The following is a 23,050-nucleotide window of genomic DNA, read 5'->3' as shown; positions in this document are numbered from 1 at the left end:
AGGGGGAATGTCATAGAAATCTATAAAATTCTAACAAGACTAGACAAGGTAGATGTACCACTTGTGACTCCTCAGATACTGAAGCAATCCCATGCCAAAATGCTGCAAGAACTGGACAATATCCTGGCTTGGGCTGAAAATGGCAACTAATATTCATGTCACACAAATGTCAGGCCAATAAAAGATAATCCAATCAATGTCCCTTGACATTCAATAATGTTATCTTCACTGAATCCCCAAGTATTAACAACCTAGGACTTACCATTGACCAGAAACAGAATTGGAATAGTCATATAAATGCAGTAGCCATGAGACCACTCCAGAGACTATGAATCCTTCAGTGAGTAACTCACCTCTTGACTCCTCAAAATCTGTCCACCATCTATAAGGCACAATTCAGGAGTGTGATGGAGTACACACCACTTGTTTAGATGTGTGCAACTCCAACAACGTTCATGAAGCTTAACAGCATCCAGGACAAAGCTGCCCACTTGGTTGGCAGCACATCCAGAAACATACTCTCCCTCCCCCACCAACACTCAGTAGCAGCAGGGTGTACCATCTAGAAGATACACTGCACAAATTCACCAAGGCTCCATTGACAGCACCTTCCAAGCCTATGACCATTTCCATCTCAAATGACAACGGCAGCACAGACATGGGAACACGACCACCTGCAAGATCCCCTCCAAGTCACTCACTGTCCTGACCTGGAAATATACCATTGCTCCTTTGGTGTGACTGAATCAAAATTCTGGAGCATCATCCCAAGGAGTATTGTGGATCTAACTACATCACATGGAGCACAGCAATTCAAGAAGCTAACTCACCATCACTTTCTCAAGAACAACTCAGGATGGTGGGCAATAAATTCTAGCTTGGCCAGTGATGTCCATATCCCATACATGACTAACAAAAAACTCCAAGCCATTCTATCATTAAGCACCGAAGGGAATCATTTAGCCCCTAGCATCCAAGTTGGATTTTTAACAAGCTTATCCAATTAGTCCATCTCCACGTCCCCCTTTGAATTATTTTTATCTAATTCCACTTTAGGGAATTATTATTGTATCTACTCCCACCACTCTTGCCAGAGAGTGGTCTCCAGATCTCAATTTTCTGTGTAAAATAAAATTTGCCTATCTTTATCTTTTTCTTTCATCATATTCCCATCAGGGGAATCAGTTTCTTCCTATTAATCCTTTAAGATCCCTGTGGTTTGGTCTAATATCCTGGCCCTAAAATTCTGCAAAGTTCTGCTTGTGTCCCTGTATAACTTTGGTTCTTCTAGTCATTATCTGCGGGAACCAGGAAATATTCCTTCGCTGCTTCCCCCACAGAGTTCCAGTGCTCTTGTTTGCTGTATGGGTCCATCTAAACATTTGAAAATTTTGAATTTTGTTTTATTTTAATTAAATTAAGTGCAACAACTTCCCTGGTGTACTGAGAGGAAACAAAGGACATGATGCCGTCTAGCCTGCAGAGAATTTACTAAAATTAGGGATCAGAGGGGGAAACTTTTGTGATAGAAACTAAACAACACTTTACAACTATGGACCTGTGGGCATTAATATTTAAACAGCTTTAGTGCACAGATTCCAGCTTTTAAAAAATACAATGTTCTTGTAGGAAAGAGAAAAAAAAATTGAATTTATTTAAAACCTTTCCGGTCTCCAGATTTAGTCACAGAGTTCTACAATATTGAAAAGTGCCCATTGAGTCTGCAAAAACAACCACCTAACTATTCTAATTTCATTATCCTGCACTTGGCCTATAGAATTGTATCCCTTACATCACAAATGCACATCTGAATATTTCTTAAATGTTCTGAAGGTTTCTGTCTCTATCAACCTTACAAGTAGTGAGCTCCAGATTCCCATCACCCCTGGGTAAAAAAAAAAAATTCCTCACATCCCCTCTAAACGTGCTCCTGGTCATTTATCAGCAAGAAAAATTTTTTTATCTTTTGCGTCCTGTCTATGCCCCTCAATTTTATATATTTCAATCATGCACCCCTCAACTTCCTCTGCTCCAAGGAAAACAACCCCAATCTATCCAATCTCTCTCTTCAATTCAATATAGCCAATGCAGTACTTTTTAAAACCATAAGACATAGTAGTATAAATAGGCCATTCAGCCCATCAAGATTGCTCTGCCATTCAATGAGATCATGGCTGATCTGCTTTCCTTCAGCTTTCCTGCCTTTTCCCTATAATCCTTGATTCTCTTACTCATTAAAAATCTCTCCATCTCAGTCTCAAATGTACTTAATGACCCAAGCTCAACAACCGTCTCCAGTAAAGAATTCCACAGATTCACTACCTTCTGAGAGAAGAAGCAATTCCTCCTCATCTGTGTCTTCATTGTGCAATCCCTTATTCTAAGATTATGCCCTTTGGTCCTAAACTCTCCCAAAAGGGAAACAACTTTTCAACATCTACCCTGTCAAGTCCCCTAAGAATCTTGTATGATTCAATCAGGTCGCCTCATTTTTCTATATTCCAAAGAATACAGTCCCAATCTACTCAACCTCTACTTATAAGACATCCCCTTCATACCTGGTATCACCTGAAGAACCTCCTTTGGACTGCCTCCAATGCCAGTACATCTTACCTTCGAAAATGGGCCCAAAACTGCTTACACTATTCCAGCTATGGTCTGACTAGTGCCTTGTATAGTTTTTCGCAAAACTTGCCTATTTTATGCTCCATTCCCACTGAAATAAAGGCCAACATTATATTTATCTTCCAGACATGTATTAAGTATAGGAGTTGGGAGGTGATGTTGTGGCTGCACAGAACATTGGGTAGGCCACCTTTGGAATACTGCTTGCAATTCTGGTCTCCCTGCTATAGGAAGGATGTTGTGAAACTTCAGAAGGTGCAGAAAAGATTTAAAAGGATGCTGCCAGGGTTTGAGGGTTTGAGCTATAGGGAGACGCTGAAATAGGCTGGGGCTATTTTCCCTGGAGAGTCAGAGGCTGAAGGGTGACCTTATAGAGGTTTATAAAATCATGAGGGGCATGGATAGGATGAATAGCCAAGGTCTTTTCCCCAGAGTAGGGGAGTCCAAAACTATAGGCCATAGGTGTAAGGTGACAGGGGAAAGATTTAAAAGAGACCTAAGGGGCAACTTTTTCACACAGAGGGTGGTGTGTGTATGGAATAAGCTGCCAGAGGAAGTAGTGGAGACTGGTACAATTGCAACATTTAAATGGCATCTGGATAGGTATATGAATAGGAAGGGTTGAGTGTGATATGGGCCAAATTCTGGCAAATGGGACTAGATTAATTTAGGATATCTAGTCAGCATGGACAAGTTGGACTAAAGGGTCTGTTTCCATACTGTATAGCTCTATGACTCTATGACTCTACTGCCTGCTGCACATGGATGCTAGCTTTTTGTGACTCGTGAACAAGGACTCCCAAATCCCTCTGTTCTGTAGTTTTTCTCCAATATTTCACCATTTAGATAATATTCAGCCCCTCTATTCTTCTTGACAAAGTGCAAAACCTCACATTTCTTCATATTCCATCTGCCAAGTTTTTACCCACTTACTTAACCTATGTCTCTCTGCAGACTCTGGGTCATCCTCACCACTTGATTTCCCACCTATTTTTGTGTCATCCATAAATCTAGCTGTAGTAAATTCATTTTCCTCATCCAAGCAGTTAACATATAATTGTGGCCCCAGCACTGATCCCTGTGCAAACCCCAGTTACAGGTTACTGACCTGAACACACCCCTTTATCCCAACTCTCTGTCTTCTGTTAGCTAGCTAATCTTCTACCTATGCTTGAAATGAAGTCACTTTTATAACCACACTACAGGCTATTTGTATGCATTAAGAGCACACAGATCAAATAATGACCAGATAACCTGTTTCATTTTTAAAGTGAAATTGAATGATGTATACATGTTGGCCCAGGGAATGGGCTGGTGCAGGGGTGTGGAGTTGGGGTGGTTTTGAGGAGTGCAGGGTTGGACCTGGAACTCCCCTGACCCACCTCCAAATATGAGCTGTGGAATCTTTAGTTTGAACAGATAGGTAACACTGTCGCCTTGGCTTAGAGCCTTATCCGATAGAATGGGAACACTGGCAAGCCCAAAAGTACAATACATTTCCTGACCTTTAGTCGACAGTGGAAAGACTGAGAAAAATTCCTCTCTGTGTGTGACAAGAAAATGAGAGCCAGTAGCTACCTTTCACCAGCTCCAGGTGCACGTCAATAGCAGACCCAGGTACACTACTCGCTGCCTGATGATTAAATGCGCCAGTCTGCAAACAAAAGACTTATTCAATCTGGGTTGACTTGGTGGTTTCCATGGAGATTGTCCATTGTTCTTTAATAGTTCATCGCACATGTAAATATTTGGTGTGTGCATGGATCGGAACCAGACAGATTTGAAATTCCAAACAAATACATTAAAGGGACTAAGAAGCTTTTGTGAAATGAGCCCTACCTCTACTCAAATAGGCAAAAACAAACCAACCTGAGACCTGACCTCCGATTTATGACATCAGGTGCAAGTCTCATAAGCTCAGTGTGATTCAATAATACTGGATTAAATATTCAAAGGAAGAATTTTTTTCGTGGCTCATCAACTCTGAATGACATTAAAAACTGCATTTTTGTATTTTCAGAAATAATTAATCTCTTGTGCCAGAAGCCACATTAGAAAACTTTACTCTGCAATGAGTTATTGTGATCTAGAATGCACTACTACATAGGATGATAGAAGCAGATTCAATAGCAAATTTCAGCATAGGACTGAATGAATACTTCAAGGGAAATGTCTACAGGGCTACAAAAATAGAGTGATGAGAATGGGACTATCTTGATGGTTTTGTCCAACGGCTAGAACTGGTTCTTAAAGAAATTGTTCAGGGCATGTAGGCATCAATGGCTAGACTAGCATTTATTGCCCATCCCTAGAAGCCTTTGAGAAGGTGGTTGATGAGCTGCCTGCTTGAACTCCTGATGTCTGTGGTGTACAGTGATTTCCTAGAACTGAGATGACTGATACCTTGTGGGTGGAACAATGGTTAGCACTGCTGCCTCACAGCACCAGAGACCTGAATTTGATTCCAGCCTTGGGTGAGTGACTGTGTGGAGTTTGCATGCTCTCCCCATGTCTGCATGGCTTTACTCCCACAGTCCAAAAATGTGCAGGTTGGGTGGATTGACCATGCTAAATTGCACCGTAGTGTCCAGGGATGTCCAGGTTAGGTGGATTAGCCTTGGTAAATGAAGGATTATGCAGGTGGATAGGTGCTGAGTCTGGGCTGGATATCATTTGGAGGCTGAATGGCCTCTATCTGCACTGCAGGGATTCGAGGATTCTATGATCTTCCTTTGTGCCAAGCATGAATCTAACCGCAAAGAGTTTCCCTGGCATTTCCATTGATTCAATTTGTGCCAAGGCTTCTTAATGCTCTATTTGGACAAATGCAGCCTCGTTGTGAAGGAAAACTAATTTCACTTTCATCTCTGGAACTCAGTTCAAACATGGACAAAGAGCTAAGTCTGTAATGGGTTCAGGAGTCAAATGGTTCTAGTGGAACTCAATTTGAGTGACAGTGAGCAGATTATCACCAAGTAAGTGCTGTTTGATATATCCCATCACTTTACTGATGATTGACAGCATGCTGATGGGGTTTAAATTGACCAGGTTGAGTCAAATTGACTGAAGATTGATATCTTTAGAACTCAGGAGACGGCCAAGATGGATCATCTACTTGGCACCTCTCACTGAAGATTGTTGCAAATACTTCAGCCTCATCTTTTACACTGATGCATTAGGCTATTCCATCATAGAGAATGGGGACAAACTCTCCTCTTCCAGTGAGTTATTTTATTGTCCAGCATGTCCATTCATGACTTGATGTAGCAGGACCACACAGCTTAGAACTGATCTGTTGGTTGTGGGATCACCTAGTTCTGACTATTTGTTGCTTATGCTGTTTGGCACACAAGGTTACAAGATTTAAATTTAAACTTGATTTTTCTGACACTTTACACTGATTTCAAAATTTCCAGTTTGTGGGTTCTAGTTGCCTCCTCTTTATCATGAATGTGCAATTCCTCTATACATTTAAAACAATATATCACATGCTGTTATTTCTGAAATTGGGATGCTATCACCAGACACATATTCCTTTTCCCCGTTTGTCAGGATTCCACAGGGACATTTCTCTCTGGGACAATTCCCCCTGGGACATTCTGGTCCACTCTTCCTGCATCCTCTACACACCCAAGGGACCTTGACTTGCGATTGCAGAAGGCGTAATACCTCCCTGTTTACTTCTTCCATCCTCACCATTCAAGGTCCCAGAGACACCTTCCAGGTGAAACAGTGATTTACCTACACTTCCCTCAATCTACTCTATTTGCTGCTCACAGTACACTGTGCTCTATAAGGGGGAGATGAAACACAGACTGGGTGACTGTTTTGCTTAGCACCTACACTCTGTCCCGACAAATGATCCCGAGCTTCCACCTGCCATTTCAACCCACCACCATGTTCCCACGCCAACATCTCTGTCTCAGGCTTGCTCCAGCAAAGCTCAGTGTTAGCTGAAAGAGCAACACCTTATCTTCTGCTTGGGGACCTTCCAGCCCTCAGGACTCCACATCGAGTTCAATAATTTTAGAGCGTAAACGTCTACTTCCATGTCTTTTACCCATCCCCACACTGACACGTTGTTGCCAGCATAGCAAATGCATTATCACCTATCTAGCTTCTCTTATTCCCTGGTTCATTATCCCTTTATTTACTTAACCTTTTTTTTCCTCTCTGGGCTCCATGTCCACTCCTTGTTCCACCCAACCCTCAGTGTCAGCATAAATACCACATTTTTCTCATAGCTATTTGTTGAAAAGATTTGTAATGTTAACTCTGATTTCTCTCCACGGATGTTGCCAAACGTGCTGAGTTTCTCCAGCAATTTCTGTTTTTATTTGTTGCAGATTCTTAGGTTCTTTGGGACACGTGAAAGGAGTTATATAAATGCAAATCCATTTTTCTTTTTGCAAATAAAAGATCACAGATTGGATGTTACAGAGAGCAGGTTGTGGATTACCTGGGTCCCTCCCCAAAAGATGGTCAATGCCTTACCAATGTGAAGTCTGTCTGCCTCATAGCAATAATGGGAGGGGTTGTGTGGCCTTCCTTGGCTCAGAGTAGCACATTTGCTCCTCATGTACAAGAGCAGCTGTCTGAGGAGCTCTCTAGTCCCTGCAGCACCAAAATGCTACAGTAGCCTTGGTTAGAACTGCAGCAGTCTCGAGGAAGAAACTGACAGCAGAGAGTGAGGATGTTGACAATGGCCATGAGGAAATGGCAGACATGCTGAATGATTATTTTGCTTCAGCATTCATAGCAGAAAAAGAGGTTGGCTTCTCAAAAGTCCCCCAAAACGGTAACAGAGGATCAGGGACAGGGTCTAAATAAAATTAGCTTAAGTAAATCATCAATAATGGGGAAATTAATGGAACTGAAGAGCCACAAATCCTCAGAATCTGATGGTTTCCATCTACAGGTGTTAAAGGAGGTAGGGGAGCACATTGCTGATGTCCTAACCATAATCTTTCAGAGTTCCTTAAATTCAGGAATTGTACCTCTGGGTTGGAAATTTGCTCAAGCCACTCTGCTGTTTAAAAAGGTTTAAGAGGGAAAACAGGGAATTACTAATAGCCTAATAACTGTGGTGGGGAAATTTTTTGGAGTCTATAATCAAGGACAGGGCAACTAATCATCTTGAAAAATTTAAGTTAATCATGGAAAGTCAGCATAGATTCATGCAGGGTAGGCCTTGCCTGACAAACCTCAGTTTTGAAGAGGTGACAAAGGTGGTGGGCAGCAGTAAGTCATTGGAGTTGTTTAAATGGACATACAGAAGACTTTTGAGAAGGCCCCACACAAGAAACTATTGGCTGAAGTGGAACCCCAGGGAGTGGAGGGCAAATGAAGGTTAGGAAATTGGTTCAGTGGCAAGAAACAGAGTTGGAACAAGGGGTAAGCACTCAAATTGGGAGGATGTGACTAGTGTTGTTCTGCAGGGATCGGTGTTGAAATCTCAATTATTCACAATATTCATTAACAAATTGGATAATGGCATAAAAAGTCAAATATCCAAATTTGCTAATTATATAAAATTGGGCAGCATTGTAAACAATGTGAATGACAGCACAAAGCTATGACAGGACATTGATAAATGTTGTGCCAGATGGATTTTAATATAAACAATTGTAAGGTTATCCATTTTGGATTCAAAAGGCAGATCAGGGCACTTTTTAGAAGGCACAAAGTTAAACACAGCAAATATCCAATGAGATTTGGGGTTTCAGGTGCCTAGCTGTTTACAATGCCATAAACAGGTGTAGAAAATAGAGAAAAAGGTTAATGGAATGCTGCTGGCCTTCATATCTAAAAGGCTGGAGTATAGGGATACAGATGTTATGCTGCAGTCATACAAAGCCCTGGTTAGACCCCAATTGGAGCAGCATGGTAACTCAGTGAAAACCAAAAGAACTGCAGATGCTGTAAATCAGGAACAAAAACAAAGTTGCAGGAAAAGCTCAGCAGATCTGGCAGCATCTGTGAAGGCAAAAAACAGAGTTAATGTTTCCGGTTCGGTGACCCTTCTTCAGAACTTGTTTTTTCCTTCACAGATGCTGGTGACTCAGTGGTTAGCAGTGTGACCTCACAATGCCAGAGGTCCAGGTTTGACCCCAGCTTTGGGTGACTGTCTGTGTGAAGTTTGCACATTCTCCCCATGTCTTTGTGGGTTTGCTCCAGTTTCCTCCCACAGTCCAAAGATGTGCAGGCAAGATGGATTAGCCATGGGAAATGTAGGGTTACAGGGACAGGGTGGGTCTGGGTGGGATGCTCTTTGGAGCGTCAGTGTGTACTCGATGGGCAAATGGCCTGCTTCTATACTATAGGGATTCTATCATTCGAGAGTACCGTGAGCAGGTCTGGGCACCATACGTTAGGACAGGTGTTTTGGCCCTGGAGGGAGTTCAATGCAGGTTACTATGTATGATACCTGGACTTCAGGGGTTAAGAATAAATATTAGACAAATTAAGCCTTTATTGTCTAGAATTTAGAAGGCTAAGAAGTGACCTAATTGAAGTCTTCAAGATATTAACAGGAAAAGACAGGGTAGATAAGCTATTTCCATTGGTTGAAGATTCTAGAAACAGGGGAATAGTCTAAGAATTAGGGCCAGGTGATTCAGGAGAGATATTAGAAAGCATTTCTAGATGCAAAGAGTAGAGGTGTCTTGGAACTCTTCCCCAAATGGGTCTACGCCAATTCAATTATTAAATTTAAATCTGAGACAATAGTTTGTTAAAGAAGGACATTAAGAGATTGTGGCCCCAAGATAGGCATATGGAGTTAGGCCATAGATCAGCCATCAATTTTTATGAATGGTAGAGCAGGCTTGAAGGGCTGAAGGGCCTATTTTTATTCCTATGAAGAAATGAAGATGAAAGCCCTGGGATTTTGAGCAGGTGTGGCTGGGAGATCTCAGCCAGGGGGTTGGTGGGATGGGTTTACAGTGGTAGGGGAAGGGACAAACAGGGTTGCTCTCTTTGGTGGGGCAGGGGTGTAGGTGGCCTCAGTGGGGCCACAGCCCTCCCAAGAGGCCATCTGTCTTTCTTTCCACAATCAGCTGCCAGGTTGTTCACCATGACCCCACAGATGGATAAGAGACAAAGGCAGAATGTGACTCTTAAGTAGCAGTTAATTGTCCACATAAGGACTTCAACAGGCCTGAGGCAAAGTGAGCTGTTTGAAGCCTTACCCATCCCACAGTTTCATGGTGTACAGGTCAGGTCTGGGACAGAAATGGGGGAACAGGACTGCAGACTTGTTACCTGTTTTATTTTATGTGCCCTCACCCGACTTTGAAATGCACTAATTGGAATTTGAAAAATTCACCTCTATGTCCTGATACTACAAAATCAAGAATTATATGACGGAATTTTTGCGAACTTCCCCCATCCAGCATCTGAACTTTGGCAGAAACTCCAAACAAATTGGAGGAAATTTTTTAACCTCCTAAAACAGGTGAGGTTGGGTTGGATGTTAATTGTTTTTAAAATCTCAAACATACGTCTAGCCACCCACTTTCACTTTGGATTTTAAAAGAGGTGCGTTGCACAGATTTTAATTAACCCCGCATCACTCTTTTCCACACTTAAAACAAAATCAATCAACCGAAGTAAATTAAAGTTAGCACTGACAGTAAAAATGGCACAAACCTTAAATCTACTCGTGAAAGTAAGTGTTAAGCAGAGTGCACCATCATGGGCTGTGCAACATGACAAACAAAACAACAAAAAGATCAAAATTAAATCAAAACCGGGGTAGATGATGAAACAGAAGACAGAGGCAAGAGTAGGCCATTAAGCCTATCAAGACTGCTACCCCATTCAACATGATCATGGTTGATCCTCTACCTCAAAGACATGATCCCACTCTCTCCGCATAGCCCTGAAACCTTTGGCTTCTCGGAATCTATTTCTTCCATAAATAACAGTTACTGATTTGGCCTCCACAACCATCCTCCGAGTGAAGAATTTTTTCTTGATCTCAGCTTATCATGTATTCGAAGTCCATTACCGCTTGTTCTGGGGACAGGTGCCTTCTCCACTCTTTCCCAGTGGAAACGTCATCCCTTGATACGTAATGAAACATCACCTTTCTACTCTTTAAGTGAACTTTAATCAATCCTTCTTCCTCTGCTTATGCTAAAGGGTCTATCCATCAGCAGTGGTAGAGGATAAACCACCACTGAGTCTTAACAAGAAAAGTAGAGATAGTTTGTTGCCCAATGTCAATAGGTTTAAATTACATGGACCAGTTGGGCACAATAATAAAAATCATCAGAAGCTAGAGATGAAAGACTTGTCTCCATGAGGACCTTGTGTTAGTTTCCTTCTGAACCCAAAGACTCTGGGACATCAATAGATTGGGTAGAGCTAAATGCAGCTTCAACATTAACTCTCTGAATTATTACCTAAAAAACACATTGGTGTGAGATGGAAATTCCAGATGTCAGTGCCTAAGTAGCTGAAAGCATCGTTGCTACTGGTGGAGAGATCAACGGCATGGATGCACTAAAGGGTCAGAGAGGCCACAGAGGGATTTGAAAACAAGGAAGAACATTTTAGACCATTTTAAATGGAGGTAAAACTTTAAGGCCAACAAATTAATTAATTCAGATATCTCAACAAAAATGGGATCAAGGAACAATGTTTGGACTGTGGGAGGAAACCAGAGCACCCGATGGAAACCCACATAGACACAGGGAAACAGACACTACTAAACAGTCATCTTTTTAAACATCTCAGATAGTCAGACAGGAACCCCCTATAATAAATCTATGCTGACTATCCCTGATCAAACCCTGCCTTTCAAAGTGTTGATTAATACTGTCCTTCAGAATTTTTTTCCAATCATTTCCCTACCACTAACTGGTCTGTGATTATTTGGTCTATCCCTGCTGCTCCTCTTTAATAAAGGAACCACATTAGCTATCCCTCAGTCATCTGGCACTTCACCTGTGGCCAGTGAAGCATTAAATATCTCCTCCAGTGGCCCAACAATTTCCGGACTTGCCTCCCATAGCAGTCTGATCTCACCAGGATCTGAAATCTCCAGCTACAATATATTTCACCACTGTGAGTACAGAGGAGAAGCATAAATTTACGACTTGTCCCACATCCATTGGCTCCAAGCATAGATTGTCCTCTTGAAGAGGTCTTGTTCTTTCCCTGGGAATCTTCTTACTCATAACAAAAATGTAAAAGAACCTCGGGGTTTTCCTTGATTCCACCTGCAAAAGATATATTATGTTCCCTCTTTACTTTCCTAATTTCCTTTTTAAGCAACCTCCTATATTCTATACTTTTGAAGGGCCTCCCCCGTTTATAATGTACTGGACCTGACATATACTTGCTTCTTTTTCTTTATCAAACTCTCAGTCTCCCTTGATATCCAGGGCTCCTTGGACTTTCTGCCCTTGCCTTTCACTCCTAGAGGAAGATGCTGGCCCTGAACTCTTACTATACTACTTTTAATAGACTCCCACTTTCCATGTGTAGACTTATCTATAAGTAGCTGTTCCCACTCTATGTTTGCCAGACCGTGTCTAATGATATTGACTTTGACATTCCCCCACTTTAGACACTTAACTTCTTCCCTATCCTTATCCCTTTCGATATTGACTTTGAAACTTAGAGTTATGGTCACTCTCACCAAAATGATCACTCACAAACTTTAACCACTTGACTGGCTTCATTCCATTGGATTAGGTCTGGTACTGCCTTATCCCTAGTAAGACAATCTACATACTGGCACAAAGATCTCCTGAATGCACTTTAAAAATTCCAACCCATCTAATCCTTTCACACTAAGGCAATTCCAGTTAATGTTAGTAAAACTGAAGTTCCCTATAATCCTGTTTCTCTCACACCTTTTTGTGATTTGCCTACATATCTGCTTTTCTATCTCCCTGACTGTTAGGAGACCTGTGGTATAATTCTAGCAAAGTGATTGCCCTATTTTTTATTTCTAACCTGTACCTAGATGGCCTCAAAGTCTGTTCTGGGACATCTTCCTACATTTCTGTCGTGATAGTTTTCTTTATTGATAATGCACTGCCCCACCTCTCTTACTTATCTCCCCGTTGCACCTGAAACTTCTATACCCTGGAATGTGGAGCTGCCAGTTCTGTCCTTTGTTCAGCCATGTCTCAGTGACTGCAACAATATTATATTCCCCAGGTGCTAATCATTGCTGTAAGTTCATCCACCTTACCAGTCAGGCTCCTTGCATGAAAATTGGTATAATTTAGCTTTCAAATCCTCCACGTGCCTTATCCTGCCCAGGTATTCTCCGCTTACTGGACTGTCCTAGTCTTCCTCATATGTGTGATTGGACCTTGCTCCTGACTTTACATTTACTCTGTGGCCCATCCCCCTGCCAGACCAGTTTAAAATCTCTGTAACAGCACAAGCAAAACCTCCCAGGAAGGATATTGAACCTATTCCAGTTCAGGTGCAACCTGTCCCGTTGGTGCAGGATAGACAAACAGGAGGCTGGAAGAACACAGCAAGCCAGGCAGCATCTGGAGGAAAGGAGCAGTCAATGTTTCAGGTATTACCCTTCTTCAGGACTGGATGTGGGGACAGGAGCTGCAGATAAAAAGGTGGGGAGGGGCGGGGAGCGAAGCAATATTGTGGTGATAGGTGGTCACTGGTACTAGATACGACCTGCCTCGTCGACGGGAGGGATGAATCCGATTAGTAGCTGGAATGGAGGGTCAGAACATGGAAGGGGAATGAGGAGATGTGGCTAGAAGGGGAACCAGGGGATGGGTGGGAAGGTTATTTGAAATTGCAGAACTCAGCATGGAGTTGTCTGGGTTATAGAGTGTCCAGGTGGAAGATAAAGGTGCTGTTCTTCAAATTTGCATTGTGAGTCATTGCGAACTGGAGGAGGCTGAGGACAGACATGTTGGAGGGGGAGTGGGGTGGGGAGTTGAAATGGGTGGTGACCAGGAGGTTAGGTTGGCCGTTACAGGCCAGGTGAAGATGCTCAGTGAAACAGTCACCTAGTCTACATTTGGTCTCACTGACGTAGAGAAGACCACATCAGGAGCGCCAAATGCAATAGACTAGTTTGGAGAAGATGCGGGTGAAGCTCTGTTTCACTTGCAAGTGCTGTTTAGGGCCCTGAATGGAGGGGAGGAAGGTGGTGTGCGGACAGGAATTGTATCTTTTATGGTTACAGGGGAAGGTACTGGGCGGGTTGGAGTGGTTGGCAGGGACTGTGGCACAAACTAAGTAGTGGCAAAGGGAATGGTCCTTGCAGAAGGCAGAGAGGGGTGGGGAGTGGAAGATTTTCCGGGTGGTGGGGTCTAATCGGAGTTGGCAGAAGGTTTGTGGATGATATGTTGGAAAGTGAGAACAAGGGGGAGCTTATCTTTATTATGTTTGGAGGGGTGGGGAGGTTAAGAGCTGTGGAGTGGTGAATGGAGGAGGTGTGGTGGAGAGCAGTCTGGATGACAGAGTGGGGATAACAGCGTTGAAAGGTGGACATCCAGGACGCTTGGGAGTGGAACATCTCCTCGTCAGAGCAGATGCAACGGAGATGGAGGAATTGGGAAAACAGATAGAGTTTTTGCAGTATACAGGGTGGGAGAGGTGTAGTCTAGATAACTAAGGGAGTCTGTGGGTTTATAGTAAATGTCAGTCCATACACTGTCACCAGAATGGAAATGGAGAGGTGAAGAAAGGGGAGGGAGTTGTCTGAGATCGATCAAGTGAATTTGAGGGCGGGGTGGAATTTGTTGGCGAGGACGATGAATTGCTCCAGTTCACTCTGGGTGTGGGATGCTGCACCGATACAGTCACTGATGTAATGGCGGAAGAGTTTGGAAACAGTACTGGTGCACGTAGTGAAGAGGGCATGTTCGACATAACCTACAAAGAGGCAGGCGTAGCTCGGGCCCATGCGAGTGCCTGTGGCAAACCCCTGGATTTGAAGAAAGTGGGAAGAATTGAAGGAAAAGTTATTGAGGGTGAGGACTAGTTCAGTGAGGCAGAGCAGGGTATTGGTGAGGGTGCTGTATGGATGTGTTGCAGAGGAAAAAAAAACAGAGGCCTGCAGGCTCTCCTTGTGGGGTATGGACACGTACAGAGATTGAACATCCATAGTAAGGATGAAGCACTGGGGCCAGTGAACCAGAAATTACCAAAGACGTGGAGGGAGTGGTTTGTGTCTCGGATGTAGGTGAGGAGTGCCTGGACGAAGGGGGAGAGAATTGAGCCAAGGTAGGAAGAGATGAGTTCTGTGGGGCAGGAGCACGCGGAGACGATGGGTCGGCCAGGGTAGTTGGGCTTGTGGATCTTGGGGAGCAGGTAGAACCGTGCAGTGCGGGGCTGGGGACCTATAAGGCTGGAGGTAGTGGAGGGAAGGTCACCGGAAGCGATGAAGTCATAGACAGTGTGGGAAGACGGTGGCTTGATGGGCTATGGTGGTGTCCTGGTCAAGGGGGAGGTAGGACATGGTAAGAGTTGGCGTTCGGCCTCTGCAACATAGAGGGCTGTCCTCCAGACTACTACCGCCCCTGCCTTTGTCAACGAGTTTGATAGCGAAACAGGGATTGGTGCAGTGAGAGTGGACCGCTGCATGTTCAAAGGGAGGGGTGAGGGGTTGGAAAAGTCAACGCGATCGATGTTGTGTTGGCAGTTAGCAATGAAGAGGTGAAAGGTGGGTAAGAGGCTGGCAAGGGGTGTCCAAGAGGAGGAGGAAGGTTGGAGGTGGATGAAGGCGTTTCAGAATGGTGTATGGGAGTCTTTATCAAAGAAGAAAGCATGGAGGCGGAGATGGCTGAAGAAGAATTCCACATTTTGGTGGGCACGGAACTCATTGAGGTGGGGGAGGAGGGGCACGAAAGTGATCCCTTCACTGAGGACAGCCCATTTGTCCTCAGAGAGTTTGAGGTCAGGGGAATGGTGAATATGTGGCAAGGTTCATGGATAGGGTTTTGGGGGGTCTCGAGGAGGCTGAAGGAGGGGATGGGGAAGGGAGATATCAGGTGATGGTTGAGAGCTGGACGCGATGTGGTTGGGGGGTAGTAGTTGTGGGAGGGTAGTGGGATGGAGGACTCCACCTACCCCAGAAGCTGGCCCAACGATCCAAAAATCAAAACCTCTCTCTCCTAAACCATCCTTTCAGCCACTCATTCATCTAGCCTACTTTCCTAATCCTATACTCAGTTGCGCATGGCACTGGAAGTAATCTGGACATTACAACCTTAGCAGTCTTCCTCATTAAATTTGCTGCCTAACTCCCTCAATTTCAAATTCCTGCTGCAAGAATTTTTTTTTTTTTTTTAAAACTCGTCATTGGCACCGACATGCACCATGACTGCTGGCTGTTTACCCTCCTTGGTCAGAATGCCTTAGAGCCACAAGTCAGTCAGAAGCTCCCAGCAACGCATTAGTTCTAAACCACTGGATTGCTGTTGTTTTACTTCCTCATATGAGCAGGCACAAGATTAATTATCTGGTAAACATCTGTCCCAAAAGAAGATAAATATCTAACACCAATTTAGTTAGCTGTGCTCATTAACCCATGCTGTAAAAATGTCATGTTTAGAAAAAAATCACTTACAGAAGGCATATAGAACTAGGATGGAGACAATTCATGATTCATTATAAACAACTTGTACTAACCTTCCACACAGACATCATTCCACTCAAAGCTGGTTTGCAGACAAACACAGAATCTCCACCCTTTAGCTTCATTGGTTAGTTAAAAGCACGATTACACCCATTAACCAATGAAAGCAAAGCTGTCTTGTTTGTAATTAACCAAGATTCCAGCATCTCCTAGGAACAGATGTACCTGTATCAGACTATAGTTAAAACTTCCATTCAATCAAAAGTTATTACAATTAAAATAAGACTCTGATTGCAGAGCTTTGAGTAGAAAAGTGGGTTAAGTTTGTGATGGCTTGATTACTCAGTTGCTTCTTCCTTTCACAGCCACTGGTTTCAGTGATGAAAGGAAATAAATTAAATCTTCACTCTCTGATAACACCTCAAGAAAGTCATGGGTTCAAATCTCATTCCAGAGGCTTGAACACTAAATCTAGGTAGATGTTTCTGATGCAGAACTGGGAGCACTGTATGGTTGGAAGTGCATCTTCTACAGAATAGATGAAGAATTCATAAAAACAAAAAGAACTGCGGATGCTGTAAAGCAGGAACAATAACAGAAGTTGCTGGAAAAGCTCAGCAGGTCTGGCAGCATCTCTGAAGAAGGGTGACTGGACCCAAAACCTTAACTGATTTTTCCTTCACAGATGATGAAGAATTCATTTCTGACATGAAATGTTAACTCTCCTTCTCTCTCTCCACTGACACTGCCAGTCCTTCTGAGTTTCACAGGTTTTCTGCTTTTATTCCATCATTACTTGTGCAGCTAGTACCTGCATTTATGATAATGTGGTTGTAGATTAAATTATTATAAACTGAAGTTTTCACAGGAAGAGCGAAGTGAGAGCACTCTGAATCACAGGAGTGGAATACACCCTCACCATTTATTTTTAATTGATGATTAGAAATTCTGTGATAACTCAACTCCTGACTCCCCAAAGCTTGTGATCTACAAGACACACGTCAGGAGTATGATGGAATGCTCCCCACTTGCCTGGATGGGTACAGCTCCAACATCACTCAAGAAGCTTAACACTATCCAGGGCAAAGCAGCCTGTTTAAGATATCCACAAATATGCACTGCCTCCACCACCAACACTCTGGAGCAGCAGTGTGTACTATCTATAAGATGCACTGTGAACCCACAACAACTTCCTTTTAGAAGGACAAGAACAATGGATACATGGGAACACCACCACTTGCACATTCTCCTCCAAGCTACTCACTATCCTGACTTGGAAATATATTGCCTGCCAAATCCTGGAATTTCATCCCTAAGGGCATTGTGGGTCAACAGCACAGGACTACAGTGGTTTGAGAAGGCAGCTCACCAACACCTTCTCAAGAGCAACTAGGAACAGGCAATAAATGCTGGCCAGTCAGCAATGCCCACACCCCACGAGTCAATTAAAAAATAATCATTTGGAAATAAAATTCAGGTGGTTTCTGTCATAGATAAGTGATCTTCAATGTCAGTTTAGGGTTCTTGTAATTCAGTGATTGTATCCCCACCTTTGGGGTCAGGAGGTCTAGGTTCAAGTCCCATCTGCTCCAAAGATATGTAATAACATCTCTGAACAGGCTGATTAGAAAATAACTTCAATGTCAGTTTCCTGTCAAGCTGAGTCCGTAACCTCTACCGAGCCCAGGTACCCAATCTAATACAAATAAAATGGATGTATTCAAGCTGTCTAATACAGTGACACAATGAATAAACAGAAACTTACAGTTTAAGGGAGCAGAATATTAGTAAATTAAAACCCTTGAAATCTCAAGTCATGAGAGATGAATTTGGATTTGGTTGAACCACACTAGTGGTCTAGATCTTAACAGACACTCTTAGCCATTGCAATGATGTTATTTTAATGGAATTCAACTCAAATGAAACCAGACCCACAGAACCTCCACAGCAGCCAAATCCAGATGTGTGTGATGCAACAATAGTTGTTATCATCCTAAAATAGCACAATAGAAAAAGTCACTCACATCATTTTAATATTTATCAGTGTTCAACATCAATAACTACAACAACAACTGGGCAAAAGTGTATCAAATATAACCAGTTTTCAATTGACTGCATGTAACAAGGCCTGGTTAAGTTGTCCAACTGGACCAATCACATGATAGCTTGCAACACTAGGTTGCATTTATATAGCACCGGAACAGGCTCGAGGGTTAACTGGCCTATTCCTGTTCCTATGGTCTTTAACATAGTAAAATGACTCAAAATGCTTCACAGGAGCATTACTAAATACATTTTGACACCAAGCCATATATCAGGGAGAAATAGCAAGTTAAAGGTTATCTTAAAGCAGAAAACAGGGTAAGAGATGTTTCAGGAAGGAATTCCAGACTTTAGGGCCCAAGTGGCTGAAACTGTGGCTACACGTGATGTGCAGGTAAAAACCAAGGATATACGTTAGATTTGGAGGAGCAAGGAGAAATTAGAGGTTTGTAAGGGTTGAGGAAGTTACTGGGATAGAGAGGGACAATGCTAAAGTGGGATTTAAAAACAAAATTTGTATTTTTAAGTTGAGGTGTTGCCGCTCCAGGAACCAATGCAGTTCAGTAAACACAGAGGTAATGAGTGAATGGGACATGTTGCAGAATTCATAAATACTGGTCATATGTTGAAATATGTTAGGGTAATCTAAAAATTTAGGAGATTGGATCTGAAATGGGTATGTTGAGATATGTCTTCGTAACCATTTATATCCCTATATGGACGTGGTGTGCCAACTGGAATTCACAATGTACAGTATAATTCTGGTTTCATTGGTTGTACTTTATATCAAATTGTCTAATTTAGTAGGCCAGCATAACTGCAGCCTTAGTTGCAATATACAGGCAACACTCAGACTTTTTTTTATGCATACGGGAATCAAAAGTTATGGGTGGCAGGTAAGAAAGTAAGGTTAAGGCCATAGTCAAAGTTTTGAATGTTGGAGCTGGATTGATGGATTGAATTGTCAAGTCCTGCTCCTATTTCTTAGGTTCTTATGAGGATACTATTTTTAAGTTATCTCAACCATGCCACAAGATCTTTACCCAGAGAGTGGGTTACACATCTTCTGATCCTGCTGATGGTAAAACTGGATACGTCAGATCTAGCGGGAAGTTTGGCTTGATTGACCATATCTTTTATTTTTGTAGTTTGTTTACCATGATTGTCTGTCACTGAACACATTCACAAGAGGCTGCTAATGTACTTTTAACAAACCAACATCAAAGTTTGTTACACATAAATGGAAAAAGCACAAGCTATTTTACACTATATAAGAATTATCAGCAATGGTTTAACTACAAATATGAGCAATAAAAATTCAACCCATTTTTATCTCAATAACATCCTTGCAGATGCTCAAACTTTACTGAAGGGTCTACCTGTTTCCACTTTAAAGATCAGCTGGTGCTGCCATACTTGGTTTCTTTCTGGCAAAATTCTTGATCCATCTCTGCTAGCTTCATGTTTTAAAGTCTCTTCATGAAATCCTTAAACAACAGCTAAATCAGCTGACTTATTTCTTAACATGAGTGAATTGAACTGACTTCTACAGTCCTCTGTTTCTGGAGCTTCTCAGGATTTCATTCTCCTGTCCTGATTGCTCCGGAGACTGATAAACTGCACTGCTACTGGTAAAGGCCTACACACATAAAGTAACCTACACACACACAAACTCTGAAAGAAATCTTCACACTGACTGAAAGTATGGAGCGGTTTCTCTCTCTAAAGGAAATTGTTTCTATCTCTGTCTTAGTCTGCCTGTGTCCTAAGACACATGATTGATAGGCAACAATCCTTTATTTTTCTCTCTGTTATTCCTAAATCACTAAGCAGATCACCTCAAAGGGTTAAAAGCTTCTTCGGGATGCATGTAAACAAAATTCCAGACATCTTATCATAATACACAGAATTCAAGAATGAAACTAAATTAGGTCCATCCTTCTTAACCCACACAATATAGAAGTATTGAGGTCATGGCCTAGTGGTATTATTGCTGGACTGTTAATCGAGAGACCCAGACAACGTTCTGGGGACCTGGGTTTGAATCCCGCCATGACAGATGGTGGAATTTGAATTCAATAACCATCACCAAGTCACCCCTTATTTACACATGCTTAGTACTAGACACTGGTCTGGCTTCCTCAGAGCCAGCTCTCAGGGCCAACAGAATTTCTGATACTCCTGTTTATATCTGTCGGCCAAGGCTCCCTGATTGGACCAGGTTGACAGCCCCAATCGGAGAACTCATAATCGATGAGGTCCACCTGGCTACTCTTACTACATCTGCCCCTTCTAAGTCCAGGGACATAGGCTTGATCTTTTTCTTGTAACCTCTCTTGGGCCATTTTCACACTCGGTCCAGTTCCACTGACTCACCCTCTGTTACGGGCGGTATGTACCGGACTGTACCTGCCTTTTGTGCCTGGAGCATCTGGGAAAAATATTTGTTCACTTTTTCAGGCAGCAAGGTGTTGAGGCTGCGACATTCCATGTCCATCTCATACTCCGAAGATTATTCAACACTGAACAAATGGGTTCGAGCAGCCTTTCCAGTTGTTCGGAGGGGCTGGCTATGTTTTGCTTCTGTCCTGTTTGCGAGTTTGCAGCTTTCATGTGGTTCACATGCTTATTCAGGACCACCTCACCTACCCAAGCATTGTACACCACAGGAGCTGACCTCGCGTTGACCATGCCTCTTACCCATGCAGGGCCATTTCCATCGTTTTGGTACCAAACTCCATCCCCTGAAGAAAACTGTCTTTCTCGCTTCGAGGAGTCTTGTGTAAAATCCTATCACCAAATCATCCATTATTTATACATGCATAGTACTTGACACTGGTCCAGTCTCCTCAGAGTGAGCAGAACCTCTGACACTCCTGTTTATAGCTGTCACGCAGGCCTTTCTGATTGGACCAGATTAACAGCCCCAATCAGAGAACTTATATTCTATGATATCCACCTGGGCTGACCTTGTTACAATCACTACAGTAGGTAAGTATATGAAGGAGAAAGGAACGGAAAGCTATGTTGTTTTGGAGGGCAGAGGTGGGAGGGAGCTCATATGGAGTACAAACACTGGTACACTCTCGTAGGAGGTACCAAACATATGACCTTTACCCTTTGATGTTGCTCACTGACTCTCTTGCCATTGGTCAGCCAACATGATGCCTTAACCCATTATACCAATTAAAAAGAAAATGAATATGCTTGATGATTATTGACTGTAAATCAAATAGATTTTGATATTTGTATAATAGATAAAAGAAGTCAAATTAATTTATTTCAAAAGCAGTGGGTTTTTTTTGCTTCCATGCCTTTTATCCCCAGGTGTTACTCCCAGCCATGTCCTGGAAAAATTTCCTTTAATTCCAGGGGAGTTCAACAGTAAACATTTGCGCTGAAAAGCCTGTTTCTATGTGATTCTATATAAAAACAATTGATCGAGTTTGAAAGAATAAACTCTACAATATCAGTAAAGAAAGATATTCTTCCAGATCCAGGCACTAACTTATTGCTGTAATGAATGCATTTTCAGGATGTGAAATCATGGAGCCACCAATTTAGTTATTTTAGTTGGATATTGTTTCTGATAAAAAGGAAACTGAAATTGTAAGGTGAGACACGCCTTGTGCATCAGACAGGAATCCAATTAGAAAAGTTTAAATTCTGTTATTTCAAGATAGACAGTCTGCGAAAGATATTTCAGTTTTAAATTTAATATAGTATTGAGCAGTGAGGTGCCTTTGAAACTATTATTCAATATCAATAATATTCAATGCAATAATGCCAATATTCTAAATGGCATGAATCCTCACTGGGGAGCTTTGAGTTCCTGAAACACTGATGAATGTTGTTTTTAGTTGATTGTATTCCCAGAATTCTTCCAGTCAATTGAAAGGGTCATCGGGGGTGATTTTCAGAATAGTGGCTGTTAAAACCCATTAGAAGTTGGCGGTCATCCCAAATGGATCGGTTTCAAAATCTACTGAATGTGAAAGATTTCAGTCAGGAACCATCTGTCCATAATCCTTCATCAACTCTGTTCCCATTCTGAGAGGTTCACAGCTTGGTTGGAATAAGATAGTGAAAGAGACCATGACACTGACATGGTGGAGGTTAGAGCATGGGTTGATGCCAGAGAATGAGGGAAAGTGAAGGCCAATGCAGCCATAGTTCAGTCTGTGTCACTTCAGTTCACCTATAGAATAGAGGACCTATTTCTTCACATTTGTCTGTGCTTTACGCAACCAGGAAATAGTTAACCATCCAAGTTAGGTGCAGTTCCATTCCGAGGATGGATATCCATTGCCTTATGACAATACAAAAGAATCAATTCGGGGGTTAAAGCGTCATTATTAATTCAGGTTGCTGTTGTTCAATCTATCAAAACATTAATCTTATGTTCAAAGCTTAGAATACAATGAAGTTAAACTCCATTTTGATTTAGTCCCTTCTCCCTGTGCCTACCTCTCCCTCACCTTTGATGGTTTGCATTGCCCTTAATGAGCTTTGCGTGTAAATTAATCAATTGAAAACACAGGTGATTTACTGCTGGTGGATAATAAATCAAAAATACCACAAGAAATTTGGTTATGGGAAAAAGTATGTTCAGTTGTATGTAAGAACGCTTCTGGATGTGAAACAAACAAATGCAATGAGGCTGCTCTGACATTAGTATGTATTGTCTTTCAAGTGAGACATTTAATAAGATAAGAAAATAAGAAATAAGGGAAGGAAAAGATCAGAGATAGTGGGAACTGCAGATGCTGGAGAATCTGAGATAACAAGGTGTAGAGCTGG

At 42.3% G+C, this 23,050-nt stretch overlaps 1 protein-coding gene across 5 annotated transcripts in view; it reads right to left on the bottom strand.

Moving 5' to 3' along the window:
* LOC125484707 (probable G-protein coupled receptor 160) overlaps positions 1-23,050 on the bottom strand; it is a 44,489-nt gene that overhangs the window by 12,182 nt on the left and 9,257 nt on the right. For 2 of the 5 annotated variants that reach the window (XM_048604520.1, XM_048604522.1), the window contains exon 2: positions 16,261-16,416. The exons of the other annotated variants lie outside the window; for them this stretch is intronic. The gene's annotated coding sequence lies outside the window, so the exon portion shown is untranslated. The remainder of the gene's footprint in view (positions 1-16,260; positions 16,417-23,050) is intronic. 5 annotated transcript variants of the gene reach the window in all.

The sequence above is a fragment of the Rhincodon typus genome, chromosome 13, assembly GCF_021869965.1.
Source record: "Rhincodon typus isolate 14 chromosome 13, sRhiTyp1.1, whole genome shotgun sequence".
In the NCBI taxonomy this organism is placed as follows: Eukaryota; Metazoa; Chordata; class Chondrichthyes; order Orectolobiformes; family Rhincodontidae; genus Rhincodon; species Rhincodon typus.
The sequence above is the reverse complement of the archived record's forward strand: the minus strand, read 5'-3'. Positions and strand labels throughout refer to the sequence as shown.